Source organism: Enhydra lutris, unplaced genomic scaffold (genome assembly GCF_002288905.1).
Source record: "Enhydra lutris kenyoni isolate GAN:26980312 unplaced genomic scaffold, ASM228890v2 scaffoldscaffold24, whole genome shotgun sequence".
Taxonomy (NCBI): domain Eukaryota; kingdom Metazoa; phylum Chordata; class Mammalia; order Carnivora; family Mustelidae; genus Enhydra; species Enhydra lutris.
In genome coordinates this window covers 15,226,317-15,247,308 of record NW_019154108.1, presented here as the reverse complement: position 1 = coordinate 15,247,308, position 20,992 = coordinate 15,226,317, and the positions used below count along the sequence as shown (strand labels likewise).

Here is a 20,992-nt window from a genome sequence, read left to right as displayed (position 1 = left end):
TGTGTTGCACTATATTACCAACATAGTCACTCAATTTCTTAGAGAAATAATTGTGCATATTTCACTTTATTTCATTTTATTTTATTTACTTTTAACTTCGCATTCAGCCCCTCCCTCTAAGGCATTGGTAAAAGTCCCTCCAGAGGTAGTGCTAGATGCTAAACTGGGGTACACCATTAACCCGCCATTTACGGCTGGTGGAGCTGGGGTCCACACATGCTGAATACAGACGAGCATCACGTCTCTGCCCGACCTCCGTTCCACATCTCATCCCCACTCAGGTAACAGGGGTATACTTTTACTTCACAAGCCAAGGATTTACTTCACAAGGAAAGGGTTGAGGAGAGAGATCGGGGATGTGGGCGGAAGATATAGCTTCTGTTCCCCCAATAATTCTTTTAGACTCCGTTGCAGGACCTAGCACAGTCTTGGGAGGAGGCTATTAGGAGCCAGGCTGTTAAGAGCTGCTGTCTGGGTGACATCAGGACTCTTCCATTTTGGGATCTGTAAAAAGGGTTTGCTGTGATGATTCAATCATTATTTTAAAGCCTGACATATGGTCAGCCCTCAGTAACTGTTTTTATGATAGAAAAATTGGGTCTCGAGAAAAAAAACTTTTCCTTTGTTTTGCCTACCTTATAAGTAAATGTGACTATTGAAAAAAGATCTTGTAGACCTTCTTATGACATAGAATATTGCCTTTCTAAGGTACATGTGTAACTGAAAGATTTGTGTATATAGTGGCATATGTATCCACAGTGGCTCTTGCTTCCCAAGCCCTGTTTTCTAAAAAGAAAAATGTAATGGTTTCTAAGGAGGGAAAAGTCCATTGCAAAGTTGAGTAAATTTCACTTTAAAAAAAAAAAGAAAATGAAAGAAAAGTATAAAGGAAAAAAAATGCTGTCATTGGAATCCCTTCTCCCACCATCTCAGATTATCACTTGGAGAATCCAAGCAAAATATTTAGGGTCTAGCTCAACTTCAGCTTTTGAAAATCATTAAATAGGAAACTATAATAATAAAGGATGTTTATTTAGGACAATATCTACAAAGTGTTACTTAATGCTTCTAATAGATATTCATAGCCATGACACAATGTGAAAACAGAAACAATTTTTCAGAGCATAAAAGAATCTCAAAACTTTGAAAATGGCGCCAGCCCTCAACTTGGAACACATGATCTTCAATGAATAGAAGCTTCATCATTTTCTGACTGCTATAAATAGTCAAAAATAAAATGAGTATGCGATGAAGGATCATATATTGATTTATCTATAGCTCATTCCACCTGAAGGGTCCTATTCTTGTTATGCTTAAATTTCTCTTCTAAGAAGCATGCATTTGGAATGAAAACAAGTTTTCAGTTTCTTTTCCAGCATACCAGTTAAAACTCCCACACTTATTGGGAGATGGTGGTTTGAGGGAGAATAAGACAAAATTTTAAAACTTGGCTTTATTTGATTTGCAATGATGTGGATGGAACTAGAGGGTATTATATTAAGTGAAGTAAGTCAGCCAGAGAAAGACAAATACTATACGATCTCATTCATATGTGGCATTTAAGAATCAAAAAAGATAAACATGGGGGAAGGGAAGGGAAAAAAAGAAGATAAAAACAGAGAGGGAGGCAAACCATGAGATGCTGAACTCTAGGAAACAAACTGAGGGTTTCTGGAGCAGGGATGGGAGGAGGGATGGGGTAACCAGGTGATGGACATGAAGGAGGGCTTGTGATGGAATGAGCAGTGGGTGTTTCGTGAAACTGACAAATCACTGAACTCTACCTCTGAAACTAATAATACACTACACGCTTACTAAACTGAATTTAAATAAAAATTTTTTTAACTTGGCTTTATTTGCCTTGTTATCTAAGCATTACGTTGGTTAGTCACTTAGTATTTTAGTAACTATTGTTCTTACAAAACACTGATTTTAGGAATATTTACCACACTTGACCGTAAGTCTATTCTAACCCCTTCTTCTATATTCTAAAGAAAATTTTGTTCACTGGGTTACTTTTTGTTTTTTCAGAACTTTGGCACAAGAATAGAAACTAATCATACTGATTTTCTCAAGGATAGTCTTAAGAAACATTTACTAATCACACAGCATGTAAGAAAAGAAAAGTATGTGGTGGTCAAGTAAGAGTAGGAAGTGCTACAACTTATGCCATATTCGTCGCATATTACAAGGTATCTTTCAGGAACACGGTACTGTTTTTAATCTAACTGTTGTAAATTTTTTCTTTACTGCAAAACTCCTTCCCACAGAGCATCTATAAGCTCCTAAACATTTATTGTTCTTGGTCCATGCACTGGAAAATGCTGGATTAGGAAACAGTAAGGCAGAAGGTTGCATGGATGATATTTCAGAGTCCTCCTAGAACATAACCGAGAATCTTTTGATTTATGGTGTTCTGGGACTTCTCAAGAAGGAACACACTTTTATGTTACTCTATAATGAACTTTCTAGATCATGAAACAAATCTCAGTAACAGTTCATTTGTATTCCACATCTATTTCAACCAAACCATTTATTATGCTCATGCTAAGTGCAAAGTGTTTATAACACTCCTGTGTGGGCAGCCCTATTATTATTTCATTTTACAAATGAGCAAACTGGGTTCAGAGAGATTAATTAACTTGTACAGGATTGTGTTGCTATTAAGGGGCAGAATGAAAGTCTGTTTCAAAAGTCATTGCATTTTTTCATACCTAACAATGCAGAATGAATATTAATAGTAGCATTTTGAGCACTTTGTTATGGAATTTGCTCCTGTGTTCAGCCCTGGGGATTTGATATTCGGCAAAAATGAAAAAGATTCTTGCCATCATGAGGAATGGGTGCCAAAAGGTAAGACCAACATTAGTCAAATAATCATGAATATGAGCAAGGCACTGTGTTTGTGATTCAAGGAATTACAGAGACTGCACATTACCTCAAAAAATTTACCATCTAATTGATTTTTTAAATGAGAAATTTAAAAATAGTACATAGTACAAAATAGTAATAAATTACACATACAAGTAGTATCAAGAGGGGTATCTGAACGTTGGAATCAAAATGAACTACATGGATAAAAGCCTCCAGATATTTATACATAATGCACATTTGGGGAACAATAAATTGGCCAAGGTTGCTAGAATCAAGAGGTAAAGATACAAGAGCATCCATTTGTTCACCACCAAATATTTACTGAGTAACTATTACTCTGCTGCTCTTGAACCTAATGTAGAGGACTTGTATAAACAAAGTTAAAACGTTTAGACAGCAAGGCGAATAAATTCTCATCCCTGGCTCTACCCTGTAGAAGATACATGAGGGCAGGTAAAGGGTTCTCAGCTTCATTTTCGTCATCTGTGGTACAGAAACACTATCTACTTCATTGTATTTTCTGTGATATTAAAACCAGAAAATATGTGGGAACAGCTTAACATCTGGAGTGGAGCATAGCGGGTGCTCCATAAATAGTAGAGGACAGCGGTCAACAGAAGTGAAGAGTCATGGGAGGTTTCTGAGGACATCCAGGACCTGACCACGGAGGGACTTGGGAAGATTGGGAAGTGACGTGAGATTGGATTGAAGTGAGGAAAGATGGGGCCATGTGCTCGACCACACCAGACAGAAGGGCTGTCTGGCTGTGAGACGAACGAGAAGGGAGTGAGGGCAGTGGCCATGATCTTCAAAACTAAAAGTTAGAAAGGCATGAGGGGGAAATTAAGATTAATAGGTCCTAGTGGCAATATTGCATCTCATCCAGGGGACTGGACTTAGTACCTGCTGATTGGTCTGCAACCAGTTGTGATGGAATCACCTCTAAGAGTAACAAAATGGGCAGTTAGGCTCTCTAAATCTCATTTTTCTTATCCATAACAATTGGGAAGGGGAGGGGTATAATTTTTCTTACTCTGGAAGCTAGTAAGTGGCTTAAACTAATATAATATATCCTGCACAAGGTGGGCACACAGTAAATCACTACCGCTATATTAAAAATACATATTCTGCAAGAGGGCAGACTGCAAAGCAGCCCAGTGCCTTTCTGTCATGTTATGCTAAGCAATATGCCATGGGTAGTCTTCAGAGAAGGTTCTAAGCCTCTTTTCTCCTCCTCCCATTTGCATGGCCCACATAGTCTCATTAATCAGGCTCGCGTGCCATAGTTTCTCAGCATGCCCCTGCCTGTCCCACAACACTCTCTCAAAACACCCCTTGGTCCAAAATGACTCAAGATTCAATTTGGCCTATGAAAAAGTGAAAAGCATCACTTCTGAAATCATATACGAACTACTGTGCACCAGTTTTGTGTGTGTGTGCTTACCTATGTAGTAGATAAAACAGCAGAAGAAATAAAAACTGATCTAGCCTTTAAATGCCTACAAAAGAAATGCTTTAGCTTTACCCTGCAGCCCTACTTAACTCCAGAAATGTTTCCCAGGAGCCCCACAAGATGAGCAACAGAGTGTGCAGGCTGGTTTTATGAATAATGAGTCCTGATTATATTCAGGCTCGACGAAAGGCAGGCAGACTCAGTAGAGCTTATTACAATGCTATCCAAGGCCATCGAGAGCGACAGCCAAAGTGGGGCTAGTGTTTGGGGGCATTTGTTTGCGTCAGAGCTACGAGGGACTAAAGAGACCACCCACTGCAACTCCCTACCCCATGCCCCATGCTCCTCCACAACGCATCCAAGGATGCAGTCTTGCTGAAAAGAACCCGTGAGGGAGACCGTGGGCTTTTTAGAGTTTGTGAAAGTTCTGAGTGTTAGAAAGAGTTTCATTCCAATAAGCTGAATTCTGCATCCACATTCTTTGGCATCTTCGAACCTGCTTTTTTCACTGACAGGTTCTTCCGAACTCTTCGAGAAAACAGATTCCGTTCCTTGACAGTGAAGCACCGTGTTTCCTGTGTTCCTCTGCTATGTTTCATAGCCAATAAATTCAAGAAATTATAAAACAAAACCCACCATTTATGAAAGGAAAGTAATACTAAAGAGGAAGAAGAATGGAAAAGAGAAATATAGTAAGAGACCCAGGGGTGAAAGTAGCTAAGGAAAGCATTTTCTGGAAAACAAATATTGGTAACATTCAAAAAGACATATAGGACTTCCAGGCCATAAAACACTTGGAAATGCTTGATAAAATAATTCAAGACTTTTAAATGCATTGCTGAGCTTGTCAGGAAGCAATACCAATTTCCAGATTCAAAAATCAAGTAAAACCATGAATAGGAAAGCCAAACCCCGCAGCTACCTATCTCTGGTAAACCTGAACCTGCTTTATTAGGTGACTCTTTGCACATAAATAGTAAATTAATAGGGGTAAGAGAAAGAAATCACAAATGTGGAATAAAACCACAAATCAAAACAGACTTCTCAGTTATATGTAAGTAAATATGAAAACATAGATGAAAGAAATTGCTTTGAAAGAGCCCAAGAGCAGTAAAATCATTTCCATTAAGTCAAAGACAAGCCCAGGCTGTTAACTATCACAAATATTTAGCATTCTTCTCAACTGACTAGCCAATGCACTTAAACAAAAGAAAAAGGTGTGATCGGCAGAAAGGCGGCAATGTCTACATTTTTTGAAGATTAGATGCTTATAAACCTGTAACATCCAAGAGAATCCACTAGAAAACTATTATACTGAAAAAAATATGAGAATTCAGAAAGATGACTTCGTTCAAAATTAATTCAAAAAATAGCCCAAACTAGCTCAAAGACAAACTAGAGAGGTACTCAAAATAGTATCGCAAAGTCTAGAAATAAACTTACTCGAAATGTAAAAACTCTGTATGCAGAAATATTTTAAATACTACTGAGAGATACAATATTAGACCTTAAAAAATGGGAAAATATGTACTATTATTGGATAGGAAAATTTAAGGTTGCAAAGATGCCAATTCTCCCTAAATAAATGTATGTTTGTTGTCATTACAATTAAAATAAAAATAAGAGGTTTTTTGTTTTGTTTTGTTTTTTAAATAGGAAAGCTGATTCTAAAGTTTCCATGAAAAAATATCCAGGAAAACCCTTAAAAAATAGAGAAATAATGACTAGGTCATCAGATATTGACATCTATTCTAACATTACAATAATCAGAACAGTGTGAAGGTACTAAAGTAGTCAAGACACACTATCAATGGATCAAAGAAAGAATCCAGAAACAGGAGCAAATACATTGAGGTCTTTAGAATATGACGAAATATCATTCTGCTCCAGAAGATACAGATGGGTTACTAGATAAAGTTATTATTCAATAAATAATGCTATATCAATATCCAAGTAAATATCAGATGGAGCAAAGATATAAAACATTTATTTAAAAGAAGCAGAAAAGGGGGCACCTGGGTGGTTCAGTCAGTTAAGCACCTGACTCTAGATTTTGGCTCAGATCATGGTCTCAGGGTCATGAGATCAAGCCCTGCATTGGGCTCTATACTCATTGGGGAGTCTGCTTGAGATTCTATCCCTCTGCCCCTCTATCCCTCTCTCACTCTCTCACTCTAAAAATAAATATATAAATCTTTAAAAAGGAAAAAGGCAGAAAAGAAAAGGAAACCATAAATCATTAGCAAGCACAAAGAGGAAAAAATTATTTTTCTTTAATCCTAAGGTAGAAAAATCCTAAGTATAACACAAAGTCCAGGAAACAAAAGAGAAAATAGCAACAAATTCAAACACATAGGGAAAAAAATCAATTATTTTCATGGCAAAAACCAAACAGGGATAAAACTTTTCCACAATAGGTCATTAACCCTTAATAATGATGAGTTCCTCCTAAGGCCAACAGACCAACAGAAAAAAATGGGCAGAGGATACAAACAGATATTTATAATACAATAGAAATGGTCCTTAAACATTTAAAAGATATTGAACTTCACTCATAATAAAAAAAAATTTCTTTTTTTTATATAGAACTGTAAGATCCCATTTGCTATCTTATTTACTACCTTACAAAATCAGAATTGCAAAAATCAAAAAGTTTGATGCTTTTTCACTGTGGAGAGGGATAAACAGGGCTTTATCCTCTTCATTGGTAGGAAGCTAACCCTGGTTTTATGCTGGTAGTTTGTGGGTGTCTTATCAAATTTCAATAGGTATAGTCCCTTCATGCTAACAACTCTGTCTACAAGTTTAGAAATGCTCCAATATCATAGGTGCGAAGCTATTCGTGGAGCATGAATGCAAGATTGTTTCAGAAACAAACTACAGAAAACCCACTGATAGCAGACTGGTTGAAGACATCTTGGTAGAGATATGTAATAGATTAATAATCAGCCACTAAAAGGTACATCTCCACAGAAGCTGAAAACGGAACAATCCTTAGTAAACGTTGTTTGGTGAAAAAAGATGAAAAACATCACACGTATATATTCATATGTCTGCGAGCATAGACTATCTCTGGAAGGACATATAATAAAGTGATTGCAGTTCACTCAGAGAGAAAATTGGGTTGCTGGTAGGCAAGGGTAAGTAGGAAATTTTTTTTACATTCTATCTCTTTTTGAAATTAAAATTATATACCATGTGTATTAATTATCTGAAACTTAATTAATGTTTAAGGTAATATACATAGTGGCCACCTTCTCAAATAAATAAACTGGTTTCCTGTGCCTTGTCACCTTGGTAACTTGTATATTTTGAAACACCGTGTGAAAAGGCTTTGTTTTCATTTTTGCTTTTTTCAAAATACAAGTATTACACCCTTTTTGAACAAAAGTTTATCTTTACCAAGGAATTTGTTAGAAACAACATACTAATATAAACAGAATTTGAAGAGTAAAATGCTACATGAAGGAAAATATATCCGTTTGCTCTATTAAAGTCACATTAGTAATATGACTATAATTTTGCTACATTTGTTCTAATAAGCTTCTTTAGAAGAATTTAGCAAATCACATAAAAGAGCAAAATTATCTTAATTTAGTTGCTTTAATAAAAACCTTCTAGGTCTTTGGAAAATACACAATAAAAAGAAAAATATGTATTATTCCACCCATCTTCCAATTAAGATGTTCCATATTTACTGGGGGTATGATGCATCTATACTCATAAATAAAAATTTCTGTAAATCTGTTTTAGCAATTCAGATGTGCACAATTTTCTGAGTTTATCATAATCATCTAAATAATGATGATAATTTTAGTGGTAAAGTTTGATTATTTTAATATAAATCAAAGAATATAAGTGCCTAAGAATAGGCATTTATAGAGCATTTATAGAGATAATATGATTTTAGGAAATGTGATAGCAATTACTTTTAATATGTGATAATTCTCAAAGCTCACTATATAAAAAATGAACATTAAAATATAATAAATTCTGTTAAGATGAGATCAGATGATCTACTATTGAAAATATAAAATTTCTTAGGGAGAGGACCACAGCTATGTGACTATTCACCCAAAATTATGATACTATCATATGGAAAAAACCTTTAAGAAACACTCTATAAATAGATTATATTATATGGTTCACTAGACTTATTTCTAGGATTTCATTTCGTTATTTCCTAATTCAGTTTTTGCTATGAAAGATCTCAAAATAAATGGAAAGAAACTCAAGCGGATATGGCAACTTTTTTTCCCTACCTGACTTCCAAAAACATACTTTAGTAAATAATCCTTAAGAATGTCATAGTAACAAAAAAGCACACCAGAAATTCAGAAACATCAACCAATTAACTTAATTGGTATGAGCCCACCGAGCACCTACTGTGGGTTCAATATTATATCATGGTCACTGCTATAAAAAAAAATCATAACAAAGTATGAGATACACAAGAGAAAATATACATAATATGGAGAATTTATGATAAGGATTTAATGGGATGTGCTACAGATTCCACATGTACTAGGAATCCAAAGAAGAGGAAGAACAAAGATCCATATAATCAGCAGGGACCCCAGCCTTCACCAAGATACTGTAATTAGGGAGGAATTTTTTTTTAATGTTTTAAAGATTTTTATTTATTTATCTGACAGACAAAGATCACAAGTAGGCAGAGAGGCAAGCAGAGAGAGAGGAGGAAGCAGGCTCCCCGCGAGCAGGACCCTGGGACCCTGGGATCATGGCCTGAGCTGAAGGCAGAGGCTTTACTCCACTGAGCCACCCAGGTGCCCCAGGAATTTTTTTTTTTTTTTTTTAATTACGAAGTTTAACCTAGGTGGAAGGTATGAAGGTAGAAATTTATGGGCCCAGGCAGAAATCAGCTTGATACATGTGAAAAGTATGTATCAGAAAATGGAAGGAAGTAAAGCAAGATAAGGACAAAGAGGCCAAGGCTATAACAGCATTCAAAGCTTCACAAATTAAGAATCCTGCCAAGATCGTGCAGGCAGCAAGGGCTCCAGCCAGGAGGCAGCCCACCGGAACCACTGCCATATTTGTGCACACCCCCCACTTCAGATATATTTCCCAAATTTTGCATGGTAAAAAGAAATAATTTCCAGGAAAACAAACAAACAGCTGTTTGTGTGTGTTAATGGTTCTACATCATGAAAACATTTTCTTCAACTTTATCCCCATGTTACAGATCTTCTCCAATCAAACCCTCCTCCAGCAGGTTCCCTTTGGGCAAAAAAACACTCTTTCTTCACCTCCTTGCCTTTGCTGACTGCTGTTCCAGCTACAGAGCATGCACTCTTTCCTCCTGGTTACCGATCGAATTCTGCCTTCCCTTCAGTAATAAACTCCTAGAATATTACACATTCTGTCTCAGTTCCTCTAAAGATACACTGATGTCTCCCTTCTCCAAATGCATGTTAGCATTTACAGTGTATGCCACATGACTGACTTCTTAATTATATTCCGTCTTGTATGTTCCCTAATTTTTATGTCAGTCTGATTTACAGGATTTTACTAAAAAAACCATATGGACAGGGATCACATATTTTTCCTCTATGTCCATCGTTGCTCTCGGTACATATTACCCCTATTTCTCTTTTCCCCTTTTCCTCCATACAGCTTTACCAAATGGCTCCACCGGCCAGAAATAACGATGGCTAACATGGGCAGTGTCTTCAACGTCCTCTCCTGGGAGAAGAACTGAATAGGACATGAAACTAAGAACATCTTGTAAATTTCCAAGTCACTTAACCTTTCAAAATGATCTCACTGAACACAAAGTCAGATAATACAGAGAGCTAATATAATAAAGATGGGTTTTTCCTCTGCTCATTTTTCTGTTGGAAAAACACAGAGATGCATTATGGGTTCTAAAATCTGAAATGTTCAATTCACTCACTTCAGAAAAATAAGCATATTAAAATGCAACGTTTATTTTAAAGTTTTCTCCTTGTCACATCCAAAATTTAAAATCCAGATGAGTCACACAAGTTTATCTTTATGTTTAATTCAGAGACCAGACATAGTCAAAGGTCAGCTAAGAACTGAGTTGTTACAAACGGATATACAAAATCATGTCTGGTGATAGTTCATAATGTTCCTGTAAGTGAAATAGCCTCAGAATTACTCAAGTAACAAAATATTGATTTGATGATCAGATAGCTAGACTTCATTTTTTTAAGATTTATTCATTTTATTTGAGAGAGAGAGAGAGAGTAGGGGGTGGGGGATGAGGGTGTGCACAAAACGAGAGGGGGTGAGAAACCAAAGAAGACTCCATACTGAGCCTGGAGCTGGTGCCGGGCTCGATCTCACGACCCTGAGATCATGACCTGAGTCAAAACCAAGAGTTGGAGTCTTAACCGACTGAGCCACCCAGGCGTGGAGAGCTATACTAGAAAACATTTCATTAGAAAAAATATTGAACAAAGTGTTAATTTTCGCCATTGTTGCAAAATGATTTGTGAAGTACTTTTCTATTTTATCTTATGATAATTCCCGTACATATACGTGAATAGGATAAGATTATTTAAAAGGAGGTTTTATAATACTAACAGGTGCCTCCTTAAAACCCTTCCATTTGAGATTGACATTTAATGTGTACTTATGGGGCCATAAATTCTCCATCTTATTCCCAGATTTTAATTTCACATGTCAGAGATACAGAAAGATTTTTATATATAAGAGCATTTATCTTCATTACCTTCCACTGTATCTAATAATGATTAAATAGGTCATTTAGTGTCTGGGGGGCCACTGCAAACAGAGTGCCCTCTGAGAGACCTTAAAACATGAACTATGAACTAAAGAGGCTATACCTGGAATGAACGTAGTCACATGATCTAATTATTGATTAGGTGATTATGGACATGATTAGGGGATGGGCAGCAGAAAAAGTGTTAAAGAAAAGAGAAAAGGAAATAAAGCAAAACAAAAGAAAACATGATTCTTCTCTTCAAAGGAGCTTACATTCTAGACAAAAAAAAAAGTTGATCATTGCTCTGGAGTGAATTGTGTGCCCCCCCAAATCCATATGTTGAATCTCTAATCCCCAGTGGCCTATATATGAAGACAGGGCCTCTAACGAGGTAAAGTTAAATGAGATCATATGGATGGAGCTTTGATCCAATATAATTAGTGTCCTTATAAAAAGAGACAGCAGACCATTTCCCCTCCCTGTCCCTCCCACCCCTTTCCCTCTCACTCTCTTTCTCCCTCTCCCACTCCCCTCCACATGAGGACACAGTGAGAAGGCATCTTTGTACAAGCCAGAAGAGACCTCTCACCAAAAACCAAATTGGCCAGCATCTTGATCTTGGGGTTCCAGCTCCCAGCACTGTGAGAAATTCCTGTTGTTTAAGCTGCCCAGTCTATGATGGTTTGTGATGGCAGCCTAAGCTGATGAATAGAATCATCTTCTCAAAGTAAAATAAGAATTCACGTAAAACAAAGTACTATTGTTTACGCAGAATAAGGAAAGTTCAGCTTATAATTTAATGTGTGAAAGAAAGTCTATTTGTTTCCATCAGCTTCCCCTTATACATTCTACTGGCCATTACTTCAGTCACTTCAAGTTCAAGAATGTACTAAGCACGTGTCTTAATTCTTAACAAAGTATACTATTACTTAACCAAAGATCAGTGTTAATTATTAAACAGCTTTGAATCAGATCTCTCTCCAGGGACACCCATCAGATAACAAACTCCACCCACAGACATCAAATTTCCAATCAGTTTTAGCATTCTCATCCTAAATCCTAGAGTCACCAGGAACTTGAAGAAAACTTCTATTGTCTAACCAAGAACAAAGACCAAAATAACCAAGAAAGGAAATTGGAAAAACAAAAGCAACAAACACAAAAAAAGGCTTGACCTAGAAGAAAGAAGCTTAAGAAAACAATCACCAAAAATCCACAGAAAGGGACTTCTGAATCCTGTCATGATAGACTAACAGCAACTGGATTTATTCATGCTCTTGCATTAAAAACCTAGATAAAGATAGGAAAAAAGGGCGCTAGACAGTGGACAACAGTCAGGACAGGACTGTGGTCTCTGAGAAGGAGACAAGTGAGCCCTACAGTTGACCTGGATTGAAGTGATTTCCAGGCTGCACAGTAGTATGGGAGGTCGTGGTGGGAGGGCGGGGGTGCTGAGCAGGTCACAAAAATGGAGTCAAGAGAACGAGACAGAATTTTCAGGAGAGGACAACGGAGAGAGTTCCTGAGCCCTGAGGACATGCAGGCTGAGAATTAATGGTATGCATGTGATGTGAAAGGCCATGGAAAGAACATCCAAGAAGGGAGCAGAACAATTTTCAAAGAGCACAAAGAATTAGGAATCTTAACCATTCTACCAACTTTTAAGGAGTGGGGAATTTCAGCAGCAAAGTGGTAGGAGAGTGGTTCAGGTAACTACTGCTGTTTATAAGAAGGCTTACAGGGCTGTTTGATTCTTGAAACTACATGCTTGTACAGCTTTGATTAAAAAAATACATAAGTCTAATAACACTTACTACAGCAGCACCATTCACAAAAGCCAAAAAGTAGAATCAGTCCAAATGTCCATCAACAAATGAATAGATAAACAGACCATGGGATAGCCATACAATGGAGAATCACTCAGCCATAAAAAGGAATGAAGGGATGATTTTGGAGTGATATCATCAAGATGTCATTACAGGAGGATCATGAATTTCCTTCTCCCACGGAAGCACAGAATATGCAGCTACACATAGAGGATTCCCTTTGAGAGAAAGCCAGAAACTAGTTGACTGACCCCTACATATCAGGCAATTGAGAAAATATGCACATTGAAAAGAAAGACTGAGATACACCCTCAGACTCAACTTCACCCTTGGTACTGTACCTCACAATAAGGAGGGAACCGCCAAATCTCAGTTTCTTTCTGAGAAGCTAAGGGTTTGGACTACACATATAGCCTCCTGATTATCAAGGCTGACCCCCCAAAAGTCCCCAGTCATCAGTTCTGAGAGGAAATGTAATCCTACAGGACTACAACAAAGAAAGTTTTTAAAAGGACATGTGAGCCCTCCCCATGGCTATCCCATTCAGCACAGAGAAAGCAGACAAAAAAAGCCAGTCCCCAGTTGTTCCCTGGAAGGGGTTAGACTGCAGACCTTAGTAGCTGCTCCCTGAAGGTCTGCCATCTAATTAGTCAGCATGACAGGGATCCTTCTGGGAGCTAAAAGACCAATTAGGAAAGAAAAGGAAATAAAAGGCATCCAAATCAGAAAGGAAGGAGAAAAATCATCTCTGTTTGCAGGTAACAAGATATATAGAAAACCCTAAATACTAAAAAAACAAAACAAAACAAAACAAAAAACCTGTTTGAATTAAAAAAGGAATTCAGAGAGCACAGAGTGGAGTGGTCGCCGGAGATGCCTGACGGTCTGTTCTGAGGAGCGGGTAGCAGCGCGATGGAGTGGGCCAGAGACCGCTTACACCTGAGACGGACTACAGATCAGCACGTGCCAGAGGTGGAAGTCCAAGTCAAACGTAGGAGGACAGCCTCACTGAGCAACCAAGAGTGTCAGCTGTACCCAAGGAGATCTCAGCAGCAGCAAGTACCTGTGGTGGATTTCCAGGCGGAACTGAGACAGGCATTCTTAGCTGAGACACCGAGAGGTGGTTAAAGCAGTTATTGGAACATCCAGGTAGCTGATTTCCAAGTGAAAAACCAGGCTCCCATCTACTGTTTGAAGCTTCTGCCCCAAGCTTGCATTGTTTATAGGAGAACCTGCGTCATACCTTTATCTGTAGCCTTCCCTTAGGTCTTAAGGATCCTGAAACCTTCCTGTGGACATTGGATTTGGTGGAACAGCAACCATGACTGTGGGAAAGAGCAGCAAGATGCTGCAGCACATTGACTATAGAATGAGATGTATCTTGCAAGATGGCCGAATCTTCATTGGCACGTTTAAGGCTTTTGACAAACATATGAACTTGATCCTCTGTGATTGTGATGAATTCAGAAAGATCAAGCCGAAGAATGCTAAGCAGCCAGAGCGTGAAGAAAAGCGTGTTTTAGGTCTGGTGTTACTACGTGGGGAGAACTTGGTATCCATGACTGTGGAAGGACCACCCCCCAAAGATACTGGAATTGCTCGGGTACCACTTGCTGGAGCTGCAGGAGGTCCTGGGGTTGGCAGGGCAGCTGGCAGAGGAGTGCCAGCTGGTGTTCCAATTCCCCAGGCTCCTGCTGGATTAGCAGGCCCTGTCCGAGGGGTTGGGGGGCCTTCCCAACAGGTAATGACTCCACAGGGAAGAGGCACTGTAGCAGCTGCTGCAGTTGCTGCTACTGCCAGCGTTGCCGGAGCCCCAACTCAATACCCACCAGGTCGGGGGACCCCACCCACTCCTGTGGGCCGAGCAACACCACCTCCAGGCATTATGGCTCCTCCACCTGGTATGAGACCCCCCATGGGACCACCAATTGGACTTCCCCCTGCTTGAGGGACGCCAATAGGCATGCCCCCTCCAGGAATGAGACCCCCTCCACCAGGAATTAGAGGTCCACCTCCCCCAGGAATGCGTCCACCAAGACCCTAGGATACTGTTGATCATTCTTAAAAAGTCACTTTTTTCCCTGCGATGTGTCTTGTGAAATTGTGTAGAGTGTTTGTGAGCTGTTGTTCCCTCCTTGCTGCATTAATACTAGCTAATAAATGCACAGAGCAATTAAAAAAAAAAGGAATTCAGTAAAGTTGCAGGAAACAAAATCAAGATACAAAAATCAGTTGCATATTGGGAAAACTCTGCCATTTATAATGGCATCAAAAAGAATGAAATACTTCAGATTACATTTAACCAAAGAGGTAAAAGATCTGTACATGAAATCTATAAAAAAATTGATGAGAAAAATTAAAGAAGAAACAAATAAATGGATGGTATGAAACCACATAATGCCCTGAATGGTCAAATCTATCTTGAGAAAGAAGAACAAAATTGGAGGAATCATAGGGGTGCCTGGGTGGCTCAGTGGGTTGAGCCTCTGCCTTCGGCTCAGATCATGATCCCAGGGACTTGGGATCGAGCCCCACATCAGGCTCTCTACTGGGCAGGGAGCCTGCTTGTCCTTCTCTCTCTCTCTGCCTGCCTCTCTGCCTACTTGGGATCTCTGTCTGTCAAATAAATAAATAAATAGACCTTTAAAAAAAAAAATTGGAGGAATCATAGTTCCTGATTTCAAACTATGTTACAAAGCTATAGTAATCAAAACAGCATGAGACTGGCATTAAAAACAAGACACGTAGATCAGTGGAACAGAATAAAGAGACCAGAAACAAACCCATGCAGTTATAGTCAATTAATTTTTTTTAAGATTTATTTTATTTTATTTTGAAAAGAGAGAGAGAATGGGGACGGGGGGAGGGCAAAGGGAGAGAACCTTCAAGCAGACTCCCCACTGAGCATGAAGCTCAACCCTGGGCTTGACTACAACCCATGAGTTCATGGCCTGACCAAAACCAAGAGTCTGGTGCTCAACTGAGCCACCCAGGTTAATTAATTTTTGATGAAGTCCCCAAGAATACACAATGGGGAAAGGATAGTGTCTTCAATAATGTTATTGATAAAACTAGATATCTACATGCAAAAGAATGAAACTAGATGCCTATTATAAACCATACACAAAAATCAACTCAAAATAGATTAAAGTCTTGAACAGAAGACCTGAAACTATAAAGCTCCAAGAAGGAAATACAGAAGGTAATCCCTTTGTCTTTGGTCTCAGCCATGATTTTTTTGGATTTGACACCAAAAGCAAAGGCAACAAAAGCAAAAATAAACAAAGGAACTACATCAAACTAAAAGCCTTCTGCACAGCAAAGGAAACCATCAAAAAATGAAAAGGTAACCTATGGAAAGGAAGAAAATATTTGCAAACGATAGGAGTTTGATCAGGAGTTAGTACCCAAAATATACAAGGAATTCCTATAACTCAATAACAAAAAAACAAATAACCCAATTTAAAAATGGACAAAGGACCTGAATAGTACTTTTTTTCCAAAGAAGACAAATGACCAACAGCTGCATGAAAGGGTGGTCCACGTCATTCATCATCAGGGAAGTACAAGTCAAGACCCCCGTGAGATGTCACCTCACACTTGTTAAAATGGCTTTTATCAAAAAGACAAGAGATCACAAATGGTGGTGAGGAAAAAAGGAAACCCTTCTTCACTGTTGATGGCAATGTAAATTGTTACAGCCATTAGGGAAACCAGTTTCCTCATTAATTAAGAATAAAGCTAACATATAGATCCAGCAATCCCATGTGTGGGTGTATATCCAAAGGAAATGAAATTATGATTTTGTGCACCACAACGTTATTCATGATACCTGAGATATGAAAACAGCAACTTGAGGGTCTATTAATGGGTGAGTGGTAAAGAAAACGTAATATAAATACAATGGGATATTATTCAGCCTTAAAAATTAAGGAAATTTTGGGAGGAGGAGTAAGATGGCAGAAGACTAGGAGCCCTAAATTTCTTATGGTCCTAGGAATTCAACTAGATAGTTATCAAACCATTCTGAATACCTACAAACTCAACAGGAGATGGAAGAGAAGAAGAGCAGCAATTCTAGGAACAGAAAAGCGACCACTTTCTGGAAGGCAGGACGTGCGGAGAAGTGAATCCAAAGTGGTATAGGGGAAGAGAGGTTGCAGGGTGGGGGAGGGGCCGGCTCCCAGCAAGCTGTAGAGCAGCGGAGCAGAAAATCGGAACTTTCAGAAGTTTGCTTCCCTGACTGACATCACTCCAGAGGCTAAGGGGAGGGTGGAGTCCTCGGGGGCACAGTGTGGTCTCAGGTCCCACAGGGTCACAGAAAGACCAGGAGTGTCTGAGTGCAGCAGAGCTCCCAGGTATTGGAGCAGGGAAACTGGCAGCAGAGACGGAGCAGAGAAGGGGGCGCTCAGCTCAGGGTTTGCCTTAAACTATGATCTGGGGCACAGTCGGGACACTGCTCTTCAAGCAGGGACCCCACGAGTGGCAGATCCGGGGAGACTCACCTTCCTTCCCTGAGGGGAGTGGCACAGAAGCATGGCAGGAATCTGCGGGATTTGGAGACTCCAAACAGGGCTGAGCGCCAGAGACAGAAACGCTCTGTCACAGGCTGGACGAGCTCAGAGCGTGGCCAGAGACCAGGGAGAGGGGAGTGATTGAGCGATTTTCTCTGAGGCTGCACTGAGGAGTGGAGCCCGAGCTCTCGGCTCCTCTGGCTGGAGACTTGGAGGCCGCCATTTCCATTCCCAGCCTCCAGAGCTCTACGGAAAGCGCTCAGGGAACAAAAGCTCCCAAAAGCGAACCCGAGCAGATTTCTTAACCCGGCCCCTGGCAAGGGCGGTGCAACTCCGCCTCGGGCAAAGACATTTGAGAATCAATACAACGGGCCCCACTCCCAGAAGATCAGCAAGAATATCCAGCCAAGACCAAGGTTACGGATCAGTGAGAACTGCAGAACACGAGAACACGAAGAACATGGCACATAGAATTCATGGCTTTGTTCCCATGATTCTTGAGTCTTTCAAAGTTAAATTTTTAACATTTTCATTATCTTTTTCTTTTTCCATTTTTTTGAATGTTTTCTCTTTCTAATTTTAACTATTTTATCTTATCAATACCTTTTTTTAAAAGAGTTTATTCATTTATTTGACAGAGAGAGACACAATGAGAGAAGGAACACAAGCAGGGGGAGCAGGAGAGGGAGAAGAAGGCTTCCCGCTGAGAAGGGAGCCCAATGCGGAGCTGGATCCCAGAACCCCAGGATCATGACCCAAGCTGAAGACAGACACTTAAGGACTGAGCCACCCATAAGCCCCCTTATCAATACCTTTTTAAAAGTCTTTTTAAATTTTTATTCATATAGTCATATTCTCTCCCTTCATTGTATTTAACCTTATTTTTTGTTTAATATAAGTTTTTTTTTTCTTTAAAATTTTGGGATACAGTTTCTTCTAACAGAACAAAATATACCCCAAATCTAGCGTATGGATTTGTTCTAGTCTCCAGCCTGATCACATTCTCTCCTTTTTTTTTTCTTTTTTCAGCCAACTTCTTATCAATTCCTTTTTTTAATTTTTTTAATCTTTATCTTTATAGTCACATTCCATCCCTTCATCATGTTTACGTTATTTTTTGTATACATACAAGTATTTCTTTCTTTAAAATTTTGGGAGACAGTTTCTTCTAATAGACTAAAATAAACCCAAAATCAAGTGTGTGGCTCTGTTCTAGTCACCAGTATGTATGTATGTATGTGTGTGTGTATATATACACACACACACACACACACACACACATATATATATATATACATTTTTTAATTTTTTATTTTATTTATTTATCTATTTTGCTTTCTTCTCCTCCCAGTTTCAGATCTCTTCTGATTTGGTTAGTGTATATTTTTCTGGGGTCATTGTTACCCTTTAGCATTTTGGTCTTTCATTCATCCATTCTTCTATGGATAAAATAACAAGGCAGAAAAAGAACAAGAGGCAGTGCCAACTGCTAGGGGCCTAATCAATACAGACATCAGTAAGATGTCAGAGCTAGAGTCCAGAATGATGACTATAATGATGATAGCTGGACTTGAAAAAGTCATAGAAGATATTAGACAATCCCTTTCTGGAGAAATAAAAGAACTAAAATCTAACCAAGTTGAAATCCAAAAAGTTATTAATGAGGTACAATCGAAAATAGAGACTCTTACTGTTAGGATAAAAGAGGCAGGAGAGAGAATTAGTGATATAGAAGACCAAATGATGGAGAATAAAGAAACTGGGAAAAAGAGAGATAAACAACTACTGGATCACGAGGGGGAGAACTCAAGGGATAAGTGATACCATAAAGTGAAACAGTATTAGAATAATTGGGGTCCCAGAAGAAGAAGAAGGGGGGGCAGAAAGTATATTGGACCAAATTATAGCAGAGAACTTACCTAATTTGGGAAACAGGCATCAAAATCCAGGAGGCACAGAGAACCCCCTCAAAAAAAAAAAAAAAATAGGTCAACACCCCTTCATCTAATAGTAAAACTTACAAGTCTTAGAGACAAAGAAAATCTTGCAAGCAGCCCGGGACAAGAAGTCTATACCCTACAACAGTAGAAATATTAGATTAACAGATTGACAACAGACCTATCCAGAGAGACCTGGCAGGACAGAAAGGACTGGCATGATATATTCAGAGCACTAAACGAGAAAATTATGCAGCCAAGAATACTATATCCAGCTAGACTGTCATTGAATAAGAAGGAGAAATAAAAAGCTTCCACAACAAACAAAAACTAAAAGAATATGCAAACACCAAATCAGCCCTACAGGAAATATTGAAAGGGCTCCTCTAAGCAAAGAGAGAGCCTAAAAGTAATATAGACCAGAAAGAAATACAGACAATATACAGTAACAGTCACCTTACAGGTAATACAATGGCACTAAATTCATATCTTTCAACAGTTGTCCTGAATGTAAATGGCTAAATGCCCCAATCAAAAGACACAGGGTATTGGAAAGGATAAAAAAACAAGACCCATTGATATGCTTCCTGTAAGAAATTCATTTTAGACTCTAAAACAACTCCAGATTGAAAGTGAGGGGGTAGAAAACAATTTACCAGGCTAGTGGACATCAAAAGAAAGCTGGGGTGGCAATGCTTCTATCAGATGAATTAGATTTTAAGCCAAACACTATAATAAGAGAGGAGGAAGGACATTGTATCATACTTAAAGGGTCTGTCCAACAAGAAGATCTAACAATTTTAAATATCTATGCCCCACCATGGGAGCAGCCAACTGTATAAACCACTTAATAACAAAATCAAAGAAACACATTGACAATAATACAATAATAGTAGGGAACTTTAACACTCCCCTCACTGAAATGGACATATCATCCAAGCAAAAGATCAACAGGGAAATAAAGGCCTTAAAGGACACACTGGACCAGATGGACATCACAGATATATTCAGAACATTCCATCCCAAAGCAATGTAATACACATTCTTCTCTTGTGCACATGGAACATTCTCCAGAATAGCTCACATCCTGGACCACAAATAAGGTCTCAGTTGGTACCAAAAGACTGAGCTCAGTCTTTTGGTACCATCAGACCACAATTCTTTGAAACTAGAACTCAACAAGAGGAAAGTTGGAAAGAACTCAAATAATGGAGGCTAAAGATCATCCTACTAAAGCATGAATGGGTCAACCAGGAAATTAAAGAATTTTTAAAAATTCATAAAAATGAAAACTCAACTATTCAAAATCTTTGAGATGCAGCAAAGGCAGTCCTGAGAGAAAAGTATATAGAAATACAAGGCTTTCTCAAGAAGCAAGAAAGACATTTCTCCAAAGAAGACATCTAAATGGCCAACAGACACATGAAAAAGTGCTCAACATCCCTCAGCATCAGGGAAATACAAATAAAAACCACAGTGAGATACCACCTCACATCAATCAGATTGGCTAAAAATAACTACTCAGGAAAGGACAGGTGTTGGTGTGAATGTGGGGAAAGGGGAACCCTCCTACACTGTTGGTGGGAATGCAAGCTGGTGCAGCCACTCTGGAAAACAGCATGGAGGTTCCTCAAAAAGTTTAAAATAGAGCTACCCTACAACACAGCAATTGC

At 38.8% G+C, this 20,992-nt stretch overlaps 2 pseudogenes across 1 annotated transcript; both read left to right on the top strand.

The window, feature by feature from the left end:
- The first annotated feature begins 13,725 nt into the window (after window positions 1-13,725).
- Window positions 13,726-15,046, top strand: LOC111150774 (annotated as a pseudogene). The gene has a single exon (XR_002640818.1). The product of XR_002640818.1 is annotated as a small nuclear ribonucleoprotein-associated protein N pseudogene (transcript).
- LOC111150775 lies at window positions 13,764-14,011 on the top strand (annotated as a pseudogene).
- Window positions 15,047-20,992: the final 5,946 nt, after the last annotated feature.